This window comes from Oncorhynchus mykiss, chromosome 4 (assembly GCF_013265735.2).
Source record: "Oncorhynchus mykiss isolate Arlee chromosome 4, USDA_OmykA_1.1, whole genome shotgun sequence".
Taxonomy (NCBI): Eukaryota; Metazoa; Chordata; class Actinopteri; order Salmoniformes; family Salmonidae; genus Oncorhynchus; species Oncorhynchus mykiss.
The window spans coordinates 13084109-13099432 of NC_048568.1; the positions used below are offsets into that span (position 1 = coordinate 13084109).

Below are 15324 nucleotides of genomic sequence, written 5' to 3' on the forward strand. Positions count from 1 at the left end.
CTCCCCCACACATACACCCTGGATGCCATTACAGCGCACTCCTCTTCAGACCTACATGCCTCTATTTCTCTCTAGCCATTTCCACGGATTGGAGGAGGATGTGAGGTGTCTTAACAGACAACACAAAGGACAAGGTTAGACTGTTTTGACATCTTTCACTACACCATCTTCCCTTTAGAGGAGAATCAAGTTGAAAACCAAGCAGTTGCATTTTCAGGAAACAACAAAACCCAGTCTCCTGTGCTTAGGAAAGATATCATTTGAAGTCTCCTTGCTGTCTTATATAAGACGGGCCTCACTGAGCTCCTTTGATTGGTAGGAAATGCCAGTCTAGTGTGCAGTGAGTCATTTCCTTCATTGGCTCTGACACAGAATCAGATTCAATGGCTCATTACGTTCAAGATCCACTTGGCATTAATCACGGGTCTCTAATGACAAATCCTGTTGTTCCACTAGTATAAATTCACCTTCAAGAGGCATTATATAGGCTATAAGCAATGACGCCACTGTACAGGCCATACAGACCTGTTCAACATGAAATGTATCTGGAATTCATATATTTTCCAAGGCAAGGCTATAATGTTATTCATTACAATTAAACATAGACGACCATGATGTCAGAGGGTTGTCCTCCAGAGGCCCTGTGCACAACATGCAGGTAATGAGCATGCTGTTGCTGCCGCTATTGAGATGACGTAAGTGAGTAATATGAGCACATTTCTTAAAAACCTGAGTCATTTAACATGTCCTGTCTACAATAACAATGTGCGTATGTACTGCGGATAGCCTGGCGGGTAGGAGCGTTGGGCCAGTAACCGAAAGGTTGCTGGATTGAATCCCTGAAATGACGAGGTTAAAATCTGTCATTCTGCCCCCTGAGCAAGGCAGTTAACCCACTGTTCCTCGGGCGCCGAAGATGAGGATGTTGATGAAGGCAGCCCCCTGCACCTCTCTGCTTCAGAGACACTGACTAGGTATCTCCCTTTACAGTACATGCGAGAGATATAGGGGAGAAAGAGAGCAATTAGGAATGAATTTAAACTGGGGTCTCTTTGCTAGTCTCAACTCTCATCTGAATAACTTGTCTTGTTATTCCCTACCCATTCCAAAACTGAAACGAGTATTTCTTCAACAAACAATAGAACTACTGTGCTGAGTGCCGACACCCCAATGACAAATCCTTATATGTGCATACCTTATTGTTCTTTGAAAGCATATAGGCCTGTGCTTGCAGTATAAAACAAACAAGTTGATGTGCTGTACCTGCTGTGGTTAAGAATTAAATGTTAAATGAGTTTCTTCATCATGGGAGCAGCTTGGCCAGCGTCTTACTAAAGTTTCTGCCCTGGAAAACAAACAAATAGCCGTTCCAAATGGCACCCTCACCCCTTTATAGTGCACCACTTATGACTAAGGCCCATCGGGCTCTGGTCTAGGGAATAAGGTGCCATTTGGGACGAAGGCCCAAGTCTCCTAAGCAGGATAGTAGCAAGGCTACGAGGAACAGGAGAGAACACTGTGTTACTGTGTACCATTAGGACAGATGCCTGTAATTACTCTTGAGGATGAGCATGGCTTTAATGACAGAATCCAAATGAAGTAGCTTGCAATAACAAATATGCTTGTAGAGGTATAGCCCAGCGGATGTCAAACATGGCTTTAAAGAGCCACTGAACACGTCGATTGGCACGTGTGTTTTCCTGTTTCTAAGTGCTGAGCGATTAGGTCGGTTCTATAAAAACAAAAATGAAATCACGTTTTTTTTTTCGATTTAAATCATTTTTAAAAAACTATCCATTATGTGGGTTGAATGCTGTAACACAGAATAAAATAAAGTCCCATGATAAAGTCCCATGATGGTAGTGACTGCCCATTACTGCTGATCACTTATTAACCATAATTGATTCACATTATTTGACTTTAATAAAATATTTCATTTGTTGTGTATGTTACATTTGTTTTATTTGATGACTTTATTATTTCATTCCAAGTCATCTCATCTCTATAGAGCTGCTGCCTGTGCTGTCTGACAAAAATCAGTATTAGTAGTTCTTAAAAGTAAATAAGGCATACTTTTAGGACTGCTGAATACTGACTATCAATCACTTAGATCATGTATTTTCAGGTAGAGCTCCCTCACTAAGCAACAGCTGCTCTCTATATAACCTCACAATCAAGCATTCTTTTGTCTCTTCTGTAGCAGGTATAAAATAAACACAGACTGGACAAGTAGATGCGCAATGGATTATGGTCCTTGTCGTTAATTACCACATTTTATGCACTAAACTATGTATAATATTGGCCTGTTGCAAACTAAAACTCCCTACTACATCGCACAGTTCAGACTGGATGTGATTTATCTTTAAAGAAATTATAATCAAATAAGTAAACCGACATGCCTATGCTGTTGGATAGAGAGCACAGCTGTTACCCATGCATGTGAGTGGGCAAATGGACACCGTCAAATCAAAAAACCAACCTTCAATTACCCGCTATGACGCACGGATGTTCCAAACTCCGTTTTAAGACGAGACTGACTTCCTGACCCAAATGGTCCTATTTACATTTTGACACTGGAATAGTGGTTTCTGAATCGAATTGATGCGACAGTTTTCAAAGGGATTTGTTGGTTTTTAAAGGCAGTCACTTTATTGTGAGGGGTTGATGTGTTTCAATAGTGCTCCAATATTAACAGACAGAGACAGAGAGACAGACAGAGAGAGAAAGAGAGAGAGAGAGAGACAGACAGACATGTGTTCCTCCCAGTGCCTGCTGTATGTTCCTATAAATGCATACATTCATCTTTGCAATTTCTCTAAAATGAGGGAGCAGATCCCTCCACTCACTGCAACATGAAGGTCAACCCAGATGACTATTCCATTATACCTAAGTGGCAATTTCCTCAACTCAATGCTCTCAGGCTCCTGCATGGTTCTCTTCATGCAGCTAGATTTCTCTCTCTCCCGCAGGAAATGACAGAATTCTGCTTATTAAACCACCTGGAGGGCCTCATGGGTAGTTGTTCAACTATTAAATCGTGAAATCATGTATTGATATTACAACAGTGATGCAGGAATCCATGTAGTACATGTTCTCCTTGCCATCAAGGTAATTATTTCCTCAACCTGTTAGAGGGATTTGGTCTGGGGCTTTAGGTAAATTAATTGTAGTAGATTCGTGAAACCGAATCATTGAGAGGCGCAGACAGTCAGACACCTAAGAGGGCTGGGCAGAGCACTGTTAAGGTAGTGATGGAATTTGTGGAGATATTTCTCCCTAATTCTGCATAGAAATAAATCATACAAAAATATATAAATAACAGACAAGTTGAAGTGAGCACATGCTATAGGTCTCATTGATATTCAGCAAAAATCTGTGATATCACACCGAAGGTGGCAGTTCATTCCTAGCCAAACTACAGCGATGGAAACATGTTAATGCTTCATTATAGAATATGCAGAGTGAGGATGTTTGAGAATAGGAATTGATTGAAACAGAGATCACTATCAGAGGGCTAATGAATAATTGTAATGAGAATGGACTCAGAAGCGCTGCCTTTAAGTGACCTTAGATGTCTCTCTGGTATGTACCACTGGGCTTTATCAGTGTCTGGTGTTCCTCAAGGCACCATTCAAGGACCGATACTGTTTATTGGGCTAAGGAGTAACCAGGGCTTTAATGACTGGTTAATGACAGAGGCTGGCAATGTAACATATGTTTTCGTAAACATGTTTTGCTTATGACAAAATGTACATTTAAGTACTACGGCAGATCACCAGTATGAAAAAGTACGAAAATGTATGCACTCGCTACTTAATGTAAGTCGCTCTGGATGTGAGTGTCTTTTAAATCAATGACTAAAATGTTAAAGAAATGTATCATGCAATGAGAGAGAATGATTCTCTTGCCTGAGGGAGAAAAATGTAAGAAACAAGAGTGAAAGAAAGGATCTCTTCTCAGCGGGGGTTTCCAGATGACTGTGTAACCACAGACAGATAAGACAGTGACGTCAGTGGCTGAGAAAAGCTGTTACTCTCAGAGGCCAAGATATGGATCAATCTGGCTTCCATCAGTTCAATGGATTCTCGTATTGAACCGGAGACCATGCATACAGGACACAGACGTTCGACGTGCTGACGGCGCTGACTGAGCTCTTCTAAGGAATACAGTTGATCTGTAAACAATGTGACTCCCCTGAACTGACCTCGTTGAACCTATTTAACGTGGAACCATTTTGGTTTAGCCTGGTCATACTGCATGGTTACTTTTCTGTCACTTCTGATCTCATTTTTAACTCATTAAATGATGTAGAACCATTCACGCAAGCGAGTTCATGCTGAATCTATGACGCGTTCAGTAATAGAGGTCTCTACATGAACACGTGGCTATGAGAGCACAGTGGATAGTGCATCTGCATTGAACTATGGGTCTGCTCAGGCCACAGAGAGGGGTTACAGATGTGGCAGACAGACCATAAGCAGGAAAGAGAGACCTCAGCGTTCAAGGCAAAGTGCTGGGCCAAAGACACAGAGACGAGTCAGGCTATGCCAGGGGTTCATTAAAGCCCGACTCAATCAACAAATGGACCCAGAACCTTTTCACCCAGATAGAGATAAATATTGCCTCCCTACGCTTTGATCCCGAGCCAGAGCTAAAAACAGCATATCATACATTTTCGACCATAGGTTGCCAGAGACTTGAAATATTAATTGAAGGAATTTTGTAAGACACATTGCTTTACAATGGTTAGAGTCTGAAATGAGTGGATAATATGATTCCAGGTGTGGTATGCAATGTTACTCAGACCTGGTTCGGGACAGTCTTTTGGAATAGAGCCTCTGGGTCTATGACTCCCTAAGGTGATTCTCTGCAGTTTTGCAGACCAAACCCTGGAGCTCCTGCCTGCTGACATTGATGAATGGGATCAGCTCTGTGTCTGGTGATTGTGAAGGCAGGAGGAGAGAAAAGTGAGGGAGGAGAGGAGTAAGGAGAGGGAAGGAAGAAGGGAGGAGAGGAGAGAGCACATCTGATTTTGCACACCTGCCGGAGCACTGGGAGACTTGCACAGTAATAACATTAAGGGGTGGTTTCTCGGGCACACAGATGAACCTTTTCACGTGTGAGTTTCTTTTTATGCGCGTGATTTCAGAATACACTCACGGTTCCAAAATGTGATTGCTATGCAACAGAACAGTTAACACGTGCTGCCCTTTATAGGCTATGCTTAAATTTGTCGATTTCAAATTAGTTTCAAGTTTTATTTTCTAACAACATTTTGAATTGAGGTGTGTTCCGTCTTCTCATTAATTCACATAGAAGTAGCCCATTTTACTGTTGTGGACAATTTATGTTTAAGGCTTTACTGAGCAGGACAAACTTCTCTCTTGGAGTAGAGGCCAAGCACTTCCCCAGTGTTTCCGCACATCAAGCATGCAGACATTTGCGCAGTCTTGCACAAACTTTCCCCCCCGGCACAAACTTTCCCCCCCGGCACATTTTCTGGCTGGTGCTCGAATTGCCTTCATTGTTGTTTTCCTTACAAATAATAACTTTGGACGTGTGTGTGTTCCTATCAAAGTAAGTGCCTTATTTTCTGTATATCGTGTTGTCATTTCTAGTGGAGCATACCGTATGTATGTATGGAGTATAATCTATTTACAGTCTTATTCACGTTTTCAAGTACTGGTGACACCAATTCTTGCATAGATTTTAATGGACACATATGATGTGTGTAAAATAATTTTATGAAGGTTGTCCTGATTATGATGAGCTAATGCTAAGCTATTTGCCAGCTATGTGTGGTGCCATGTTTGTTGACATGATACAATGCATTCTGGGTGTCACGTAAAGTCTATCAGACAAAAGATGTTATAACAAAATGAAGTGGGATGGTTCACTCAAGTGAAGTGAATGATGGTAGATGACACACCCTCTTCAACATGCATATTGCAAACAGACCAAACTCATCTTGTCTCATCTTCTTATCTTTGGTTGCCTCAACAACAAAAAAACATGGCGGACCGCACAAACTACCCATCGTTGGATTACTTAACATTTTTATAACGTTTTTTACTCAATTATTCCGATCAATGGTGAGCTCACCTGTGATGTGATGACTTGTAAATAGTAATTGCTATTAGCTTATTGATATTATGGTTTCTGTCAGCTGAGAGTTGACCGTCAATCTTTCCTCAGCTAGCGCTAGGACTAATGTAGCCTACATTTTCTGGTTTGGATGAATGTGTTATGCTAACGCTACTTCTGTGAATGTCTGAACATTGCATCCAAAAATAAACTAGTCACATTCAGGATATAACATTGTAAGGACTGTGTTTGTGAAACAAGTTTCTGTGAAAAAACAGGGTAGCCAGCTCAAATTGCATCAATCGAAACTGGACGTTCTAAATAACCATTATTTTTTTATAAAAAATAAAATGTACACATTTTTTCTCCCCAATTGGTAGTAGTCTTGTCTCATCGCTGCAACTCCCATACAGACTTGGTAGAGGCAAAGGTCGAGAGCTATGCGTCCTCCGAAACACAACCCAACTGCTTCTTGACACAATGCCCATCCAACCCGGAAGCCAGCCGCACCAATGTGTCGGAGGAAACACTGTGCACCTGGCGGCCTGGTCAGCGTGCACTGCGTCCGGCCCGCCACAGGAGTCACTAGTGCGTGATGAGACAAGGATATTCCTGCCGGCCAAACCCTCCCGAACCCAGACGATGCTGGGCCAATTGTTCGCTGCCCCATAGGCCCCCCCAGTCACGGCCAGCTGCAATATTGGTGGACTCGAACCCAGAATCTCTGGTAGCAAAGCTAGCACTGCGATGCAGTGCCTTAGACCACTGAGCCACCCGGTAGGCCCTTTAAATAAGCATTCTAATCACACCATTTTGAGCGTACGCTGCAGGGACCACTAGAATGATTACACCTGTGTGTCAAAGTTAAGCCTAGTCCATTTTTTTTTGTCCAGGACTAGGCTTAATCTGTGTCCGGGAAACCGTCCCTTAGAGTTCTGTGCAATCTACCATTAAAATCAAAGGTAGTTAATGTCTTAATGAGGCAGGCAGAGTGCCATATCCTTCAGAATGTAATCAATACTAAGAACACCATCGGGATTCACCCTCCAAAAAGAAAACAATGAGTAAAAAGTACAATAGCACACACTGTTTAAACTATCAAAGACAACTGTTAGCCAGATTACAGCAGGTTAAAATGCTCATGTATTGCCTGTGAGAAAAGAGGGTGGTCCTTACACATGTAGCTAGCACAGAAGTTATTCCAGACAGTCCACATTACAGGCTCTCTCATGAGTCATGACTTACTGTTGATTGAAATGAAACATACATCGTACTGTATAGCCTTCCTTCTGATCTTACCTGCAGAGTAAATCCCTCTCTTTAAGAGTATCAAATTCATTCTAATGATGAAGTTAAGGGGATTTTTGTTTTATCTAATCAGTGCTCTTTAATTCCACCGCACAGTGCCTTAGTCAAATTAGTATGTCAACATAAGCAGCAACGTTTAATTAGATTTTTTGAAGCAGTCCCTCATTTAGATGAAGTTGTAATGAGGTTGGAGTGATTTAATTGCTATAATTGCAGAATCTACTTTACGACAAGAGTGTTAAGACTACAACTACGTGACTTACCAAAAACAATAACACAGCAACTCTTCGCACCACTTCCTGACACAAAATGCAAGTTATGTAGCTCGTACCTGGAATGCATCTCACAATATAGACAAACATGCTAGCATTACCTCAGAAAGCCTTCTCAACTTGGCCAGTCATTCTGTTACTCTCCACACTCTGGTAACTTTCTCATGTCTCACAAACTGTTGCTGAGTACATCTGTGCATATGTGAGTGTGTGAGTGTGCATGTGAGTGTGTGAGATGGCATACCAGAGTATTTTAGGCTCCGGCCTGCATTAGCTGCAGCTTGCATGAATCATGACTTCCCTTCCCACATTGTAGGTCAGAAAGCAGGGTGAGTCATTACGCTGTCTTATATGGTAACAGACTGCAAATGTGATAGAAACACGGAGTTATCTATAGACCCTGGCTATAATTCTGCATGGACTCAAATGTAAATAATATTCACTGTTGTATCTCGTTCTGTGTCTACTTTGATATTAACGCTGTGGCCACACTTCTAATACAGTAGAGTAGATTCCTCCATACTTTAACATGTTTCTATTACTGTATTTCTGAGCTGGCCAGTGTCCGTGACAAACATTTTGTTGATTTGGAAGGTAGATGAGGCAATGGCTGTCTCCAAGAAGAGTACGACAATCCACTGGATCCAGACATTGTTTCTACCTGAATTGTAACTAGCAACTTGATATTACTTACATGTTAGAAATGGTAGAAAAGTAATGTGTCGTACACGCCTTTGTGTGTCTAATCTCGGAGAGTACATTGGTATTGACTAAAGCAACAGGATAATCACTAACTACCCTAATCTGCACCTCAAGCAAATTCCCTCTCCTTTGTCTCGTCGGTTAATGACCCCTTCCTCCTCCTGTGATCAGTTCAATAATCACAGAACCCTTTCTAATGAAGCTATAATGCAACCACGGACACCTCAGCGATATCAACCACACAAAACTCTGACACAAGCAAAACACTCACACCATCACTTTGGCCTGAAACTGCCAAAAAGGTGATCAAGATAGTATTGGGGTTATTTCAGATGAATCTGGTTACCATGAAGATTTTGAGCGTTGCCACCAGAGCCAGAGGTGTGTGGTGATTGGTGAATGGGTGGCCGGGCGCTTGGCGACCATGCTCTCGCGTGCTAATTAAGCCGGGTGATTGGCAGGCCAGAGGGGGGAGGAGTGTTTCCGAGGCGGGATTGTCCCCTGCATTATTAATGGGGCCCAATGGAAGGTGCTGGCTGGAGGATGAGGGGTAGGAGGGTAGGGGATGAGGGGTAGGGGATGGGGGGTAGTGGTGGGAGAGAGACCAGATGGAGGGCTTTACACGAAACAACAATACAGAGAAAGAAAGAAGCCCATATGAGAAAAGTTGATGTGATAATTGGCAATGAAATAAACCTTCAACAGCTCAACAACAAACAAAATAAAACAACACCTTGCAAATGGAAACTCTCCCCATAGGAAAAAATATGGCACACAAAACCACCCACATGAAGCCTTCAAAGGCTGAGTGTGTTGTTCAGCGTGTGTGTGTGTGTGTGTGTGTGTGTGTGTATTTGAACGTGCATGTGTATGTAGGTCACTCCAGGAAATGAGTGCGTTTTGCGTCCCTTTGATATTTGAAGTAGAAATTGTGCACCAATATTCAATTTAAAAGCCTGTTAAATTAAACGAAGTGCCCTTTAATATAAACCACATGGAGAATTCAATAAATCTGATTTGTCATATGAATAAAGACTTGTTAAAGTGCCACATTTCAGCATTTTGACATGACCCTCCGTGCACCCTCTGTGACTGCTAGGAAGATTTTAACCCACTTGACCCAAAGATTTCTCTAAGTTGTCACCGTTACTGTAAAGCCAGAGTTATTTTGTTGCTCTGACAAAGTCGTTTTTTAAAAGATTATTATTTACTTCATGTGATTAGTGATTCATTTACATATGTCCTTCATTTTAATTTGAACGCTGTTATCTGAACTGTACTCTTGTTATAATATGGTGAAACTACAATTTTTTTCTTTTTTTTTTTCTTCAAAAGAATCATTGAACATCTAATAGTGAAATCATAGTGTAAAAGCAGGTGAGCTAGTTCTACTCCTTTTGGCAATTTTTGTGTTTTGTGGTGGAAAACTGAACGTGTCGAACATAACATGTCATCCCTGTTACCCACAGATAGACAGGCGAAACATATTTTAACAATACTTTTTTTTTTGTGCCACACCCTGTTGCACACAACAAGTTTCCATTCCACCTGTCACAAAAGGGATTTATGGCTGATTTAACTTCTGAAATCATCAACCTTGTTAGTCAACCCCTATTACTTTATTTGGCACTTAGATGCAGAAAGTAAACATCATAGTGGGTCAATCTCTGGAACAACTAAGAGCGTTGAAACGCGAGGCTCAACTTCTCTGCTAAATTGGCCCAGAGGCTGCCACACTGTAACAGCGTGAAGAGAACCCGTGCAAATGCATAGATACGGTGCTGCTCATGGCAACTTCATTTCACTCAGTCTATCTTTAACAGGCACCAACTATAGTCATTTTTTAAATTTGACCTCTTGAGATGGGAAAATTCGTTTTTTTTAATGAAGATGAACATCTTCATGACAGAATGTTAAAATGAGGTGAAATCAAAATCTTTTTTTTTTTTTTTGCCGTGGAGAATTGCTTCTATACAGCCACGAGCATGAGTGAGGCCGGGCCCTGAGGTTGGGCGATTAGGCTCGCAGTCGGCGTTCCAATTCATCCCAAAAGTGTTTGATGGGGTTGAGGTCAGGGCTCTGTATAGGCCAGTCAAGTTCTTCTACACCGATCTCGACCAATAGGGTGCCATTTGGGACACAGAAAAAAGATCCGCCATTTTCACATGACAATCCTGTTTCTATGGTTATTTACAGTTGTCATTATATGCCACAATAAGCCCTGTTCTTGCAGGAAGCACAATCATACACTCGAAATAAAAGAGAACCATACAAATGGTCCTTTTTTGCAGAGGAGGGATATCGCTGTGAAGGCTATCGCTCATTCATAAAAGCTGAAAAACGACATAATCATTAATGAAGTCTGTAGTTTTGGTTTTTCCACCAATGTTGTGAAATGTGACTGAGAATTTCAGCCATTCATATTTTTAACATTGACCCCCCCATCAGCATTTCCTCTTTAAACTCAAAATCCGCGAAATGTGTCCTCAAAATCGAATTGATGAAAAGACGAATAAATTAAATATGGTTACACAAATACTCTAATGCCAATTGAATGATTAAAAAAAGAAGGATCCACCGTAGATATCACCAGTAGACTCCTTAAAAATAATCTGTTCATAGAGTTTTCATAGGGCTGTGTTAAACAAACAAAAGCATCCCTCCCTCTACTATGCTATAAGGTAAATTATAAACTGGGTGATTCGATCCCTGAATGCTGATTGGCTGAAAGCCTTGATATATCAGACCGTATACAACGGGTATGACAAAACATTTATTTGTACTGCTCTAATTACGTTGGTGTGTGGTATATGGCCAATATACCACGGCTAAGGGCTGTATCCAGGCACCCTTCGTTGCATCGGAGTACCTGGCTTTTAGCCATATACCACACCCCCTCGGGCCTTATTGGTTAATTGGACAGGTGACATAAATGGATGTCATGTAGCGTGCCAGTAAGGGTTTCTAGTGATACACTGCCTGCCTGTAAACCCGTTCAGGACTGTTGTACTGTGGCTGCCTGGCCATGGTGAGAGGTTAAAGCACATTCACACATACCAATACATGAAGTGTCCCTGGACCTGACCAAGCGGGGCTAGCTCACATTACACAGGCAGAGAGTGACTGCCAGTGCCCATACCAAGTCAGATGACCCGCTGGCAGCAACGCTGACAAGAGTGTAAGAAAGCTAATTTTGGAACGAAGGTGAGGCTACAACACATACAGTATGGATACGTAAATGTGTGAGTGGGGATAATTAGTCTGCATGTGCACACTGAGATGGGAACGGGGCGGCAGGTAGCCTAGTGGTTAGAGTGTTGGGCCAGCAAACAAAAGGTTGCTTGATCGAAACCCCGAGCTGACAAGGTAAAAAGTCTGCCCTTCTGCCCCTTGAACAAGGCAGTTAACCCAGTGTTCCTAGGCTGTCATTGTAAATACGAATTTGCTCTTAACTGACTTGCCTAGGTAAATAAATGTAAAAGACAAGCCATAACATTAGCAGAGGAGTAGGTTAGTCTAGACGTTCGGAAATGAACGCCACGCAGATCATAAAAAATAATCAAATAATCAAATAATTTGACCACTCACTCCCCACTCATTGTACACGCAAGTCATATGATGTATTTCTTCCAAATGCAACATCTGCATGATTTGGCCTCTTACAGTGGTGACTCGACTATGGAGTCTACATGATAAGGTTAATGAGGGACTGCCACGGAACAATCAATCTGGGGCACCCCAGACGTGCTCAGTCATAGATAGGAGGTGTAGCTACGTAAATGCAACCCACGTGCGTCTGAAATACACTGTGAGGGCACGGACTGAAAGGTTATGGTTGAAGTTGGCAAAGATGTGACACATACTGTGGTTAGTGTGGGTTAAGACAGACAGCGCTGCTGGTGACTCAAAGTGAGAAGAGAAAGCCATATGCACTCTTGTTGTACGGATGAGGGACATGAGATACGGTGGAAATATTCTGAGGGAGGAGATACTGACTGTATCTGTGGCGATGATGAGTGTGACTACAGTAACTTCATGTCCATCACCGACAGAGGTGATTTTAGATACAACAATAGACAATGAAAATGTTATGTACATGAGCAACACTCACCGTTTCTTTTTGAGATGAGTACCTGTTGAAGTATTGTTTTAGTGGGGGTGGGGGGTTGTCTCATCCACCACATTTTGGTAAAGTGGGATATGGTTATCCTCGGCCTTCATCAGACATCTGATATTACCACTTACTGTGGACAGATAGCTGCTATACAGTGGGGCAAAAAAGTATTTAGTCAGCCACCAATTGTGCAAGTTCTCCCACTTAAAAAGATGAGAGAGGTCTGTAATTTTCATCATAGGTACACTTCAACTATGACAAAATGAGAATTTTTTTCTCCAGAAAATCACATTGTAGGATTTTTAATGATTTTATTTGCAAATTGTGGTGGAAAATAAGTATTTGGTCAATAACAAAAGTTTATCTCAATACTTTGTTATATACCCTTTGTTGGCAATGACAGAGGTCAAACGTTTTCTGTAAGTCTTCACAAGGTTTTCACACACTGTTGCTGGTATTTTGGCCCATTCCACCAGGCAGATATCCTATAGAGCAGTGATGTTTTGGGGCTGTTGCTGGGCAACACTGACTTTCAACTCCCTCCAAAGATTTTCTATAGGGTTGAGATCTGGAGACTGGCTAGGCCACTCCAGGACCTTGAAATGCATCTTATGAAGCCACTCCTTCGTTGCCCGGGCGGTGTGTTTGGGAAAATTGTCATGCTGAAAGACCCAGCCACGTTTCATCTTCAATGCCCTTGCTGATGGAAGGAGGTTTTCACTCAAAATCTCACAATACATGGCCCCATTCATTCTTTCCTTTACACGGATCAGTCGTCCTGGTCCCTTTGCAGAAAAATAGCCCCAAAGCATGATGTTTCCACCCCCATGCTTCACAGTAGGTATGGTGTTCTTTGGATGCAACTCAGCATTCTTTGTCCTCCAAACACGACAAGTTGAGTTTTTACCAAAAAGTCTTCCATTTCCTAATAATTGCTCCCACAGTTGATTTCTTCAAACCAAGCTACTTACCTATTGCATATTCAGTCTTCCCAGCCTGGTGCAGGTCTACAAGTTTGTTTCTGGTGTCCTTTGACAGCTCTTTGGTCTTGGCCATAGTGGAGCTTGGAGTGTGACTGTTTGAGGTTGTGGACAGGTGTCTTTTATACCGATAACAAGTTCAAACAGGTGCCATTAATACAGGTAACGAGTGGAGGACAGAGGAGCCTCTTAAAGAAGTTACAGTTCTCTGAGAGCCAGAAATCTTGCTTGTTTGTAGGTGACCAGGTACTTATTTTCCACCATCATTTGCAAATAAATTCATAAAAAGTCCTACAATGTGATTTTCTGGATTTTGTTTTTCTCATTTTGTCTGTCATAGTTGAAGTGTACCTATGATGAAAATTACAGGCCTCTCTCATCTTTTTAAGTAGGAGAACTTGCACAATTGGTGACTGACTAAATACTTTTTTGCCCCACTGTATGTGACAAATGCTGTCTAGTATCACTGGTGCTCAAATCTCAACTTCAACTTGATCCAGACATGTTTCAGCCTTCATACCGCCCTCAAGTGTTGTCTGTGTTTTTAAACAGCCACAGCATCAGGCTGTTTGCATGACCATACAGATGTAGGATCTTACTTTGATCGCTCTTTTGTGGCCAAGAAAAGCAAAATTTGTAGTGTATTCAAGGTTTTAAAAAGGCTTCTAAAGTTTGCAATTTCCACATCAAAATGTCAGACTTGATTTGACGTAACAAAAAATGTATCAACCCCTATAAAAAATATCCATTAATTAGAATCCACATAATAATTCACATTTCCCGATGCTGCAGGATTATTTTCCTACTTTGCCAAACTGGCTGAAATTAAGATGCTGTAGTACAGAGCCACTGGGCAAATGACTATGTTACACTCCTTATTCTAAAATAAAAACTCAGCAACCTACACACAATACCACATATTGACAAAGGGAAAACAGGTTTTTAGAAATGGTGCAAGTCTGTTAAAAAAAACAGGAACACCTATTTACATTTACAAGTATTCAGACCCTTTGCTATGAGACTCGGAATTGAGCTGGGGAAGGGTACCAAAACATTTCTTGGCCTCCATCAATCTTAAATGGAAGAAGTTTGGAACCACCAAGACTCTTCCTAGAGATGGCCGCCCTGCCAAACTGAGCAATCGGGGGAGAAGGGCCTTGGTCAGGGAGGTAACCAAGAACCCGATGGTCACTCTGACAGAGCTCCAGAGTTCCTCTGTGGAGATGGGAGAACCTTCCAGAAGAACAACCATCTCAGCAGCACTCCACCAATCAGGCCATTATGTTAGAGTGGACAGACGGAAGACACTCCTCAGTAAAAGGCACATGACAGCCAGCTTGGAGTTTGCCAAAAGGCACCTAAAGGACTCTCAGACAATAATTACCATAGTGAATTATTGTAATGCTTGATTATGTGTCAATTAATCCCATAAGGGTTGGGTTACCAATTGTCGATTTGACTTAAAAAAAAAATTAAAAAATCATTTATTCAAAAGAATCTAAAATAATCCTACTTTTTAATTAATTCTCAGACCATGAGAAACAAGATTCTCTGGTCTGATGAAACCAAGATTGAACTCTTTGGCCTAAGAGCCAAGTGTCATGTCTGGAGGAAACCTGGCACCATCCCTACGGTGAAGAATGGTGGTGGCAGCAACATGCCGTGAGGATGTTTTCAGAGGCAGGGACTGGGAGACTAGTCAGGATCGAGGGAAAGATGAATGGAGCAAAGTACAGAGAGATCCTTGATGAAAACCTGCTCCATAATGCTCAGGACCTCAGACTGGGGTGAAGGTTCACCATCTAACAGGACAATGACCCTAAGCACAGAGCCAAGACAACGCAGGAGTGGCTTCGGGACAAGT

At 41.8% G+C, this 15324-nt stretch overlaps 1 protein-coding gene across 4 annotated transcripts in view; it reads right to left on the minus strand.

Annotated features, from left to right (window-relative positions):
- LOC110522120 (transcription regulator protein BACH2) overlaps nt 1-15324 on the minus strand; it is a 98896-nt gene that overhangs the window by 32004 nt on the left and 51568 nt on the right. The window contains exons 1-2 of one of the 4 annotated variants that reach the window (XM_036975669.1): nt 7766-7867; nt 4807-4936 (exon numbers count right to left, since the gene is read on the minus strand). The exons of 2 other annotated variants lie outside the window; for them this stretch is intronic. The gene's annotated coding sequence lies outside the window, so the exon portion shown is untranslated. Of the gene's footprint in view, nt 1-4806; nt 4937-7765; nt 7871-15324 lie in introns of those variants that run through there. One more of the 4 variants, XM_036975670.1, reaches the window with a different exon arrangement.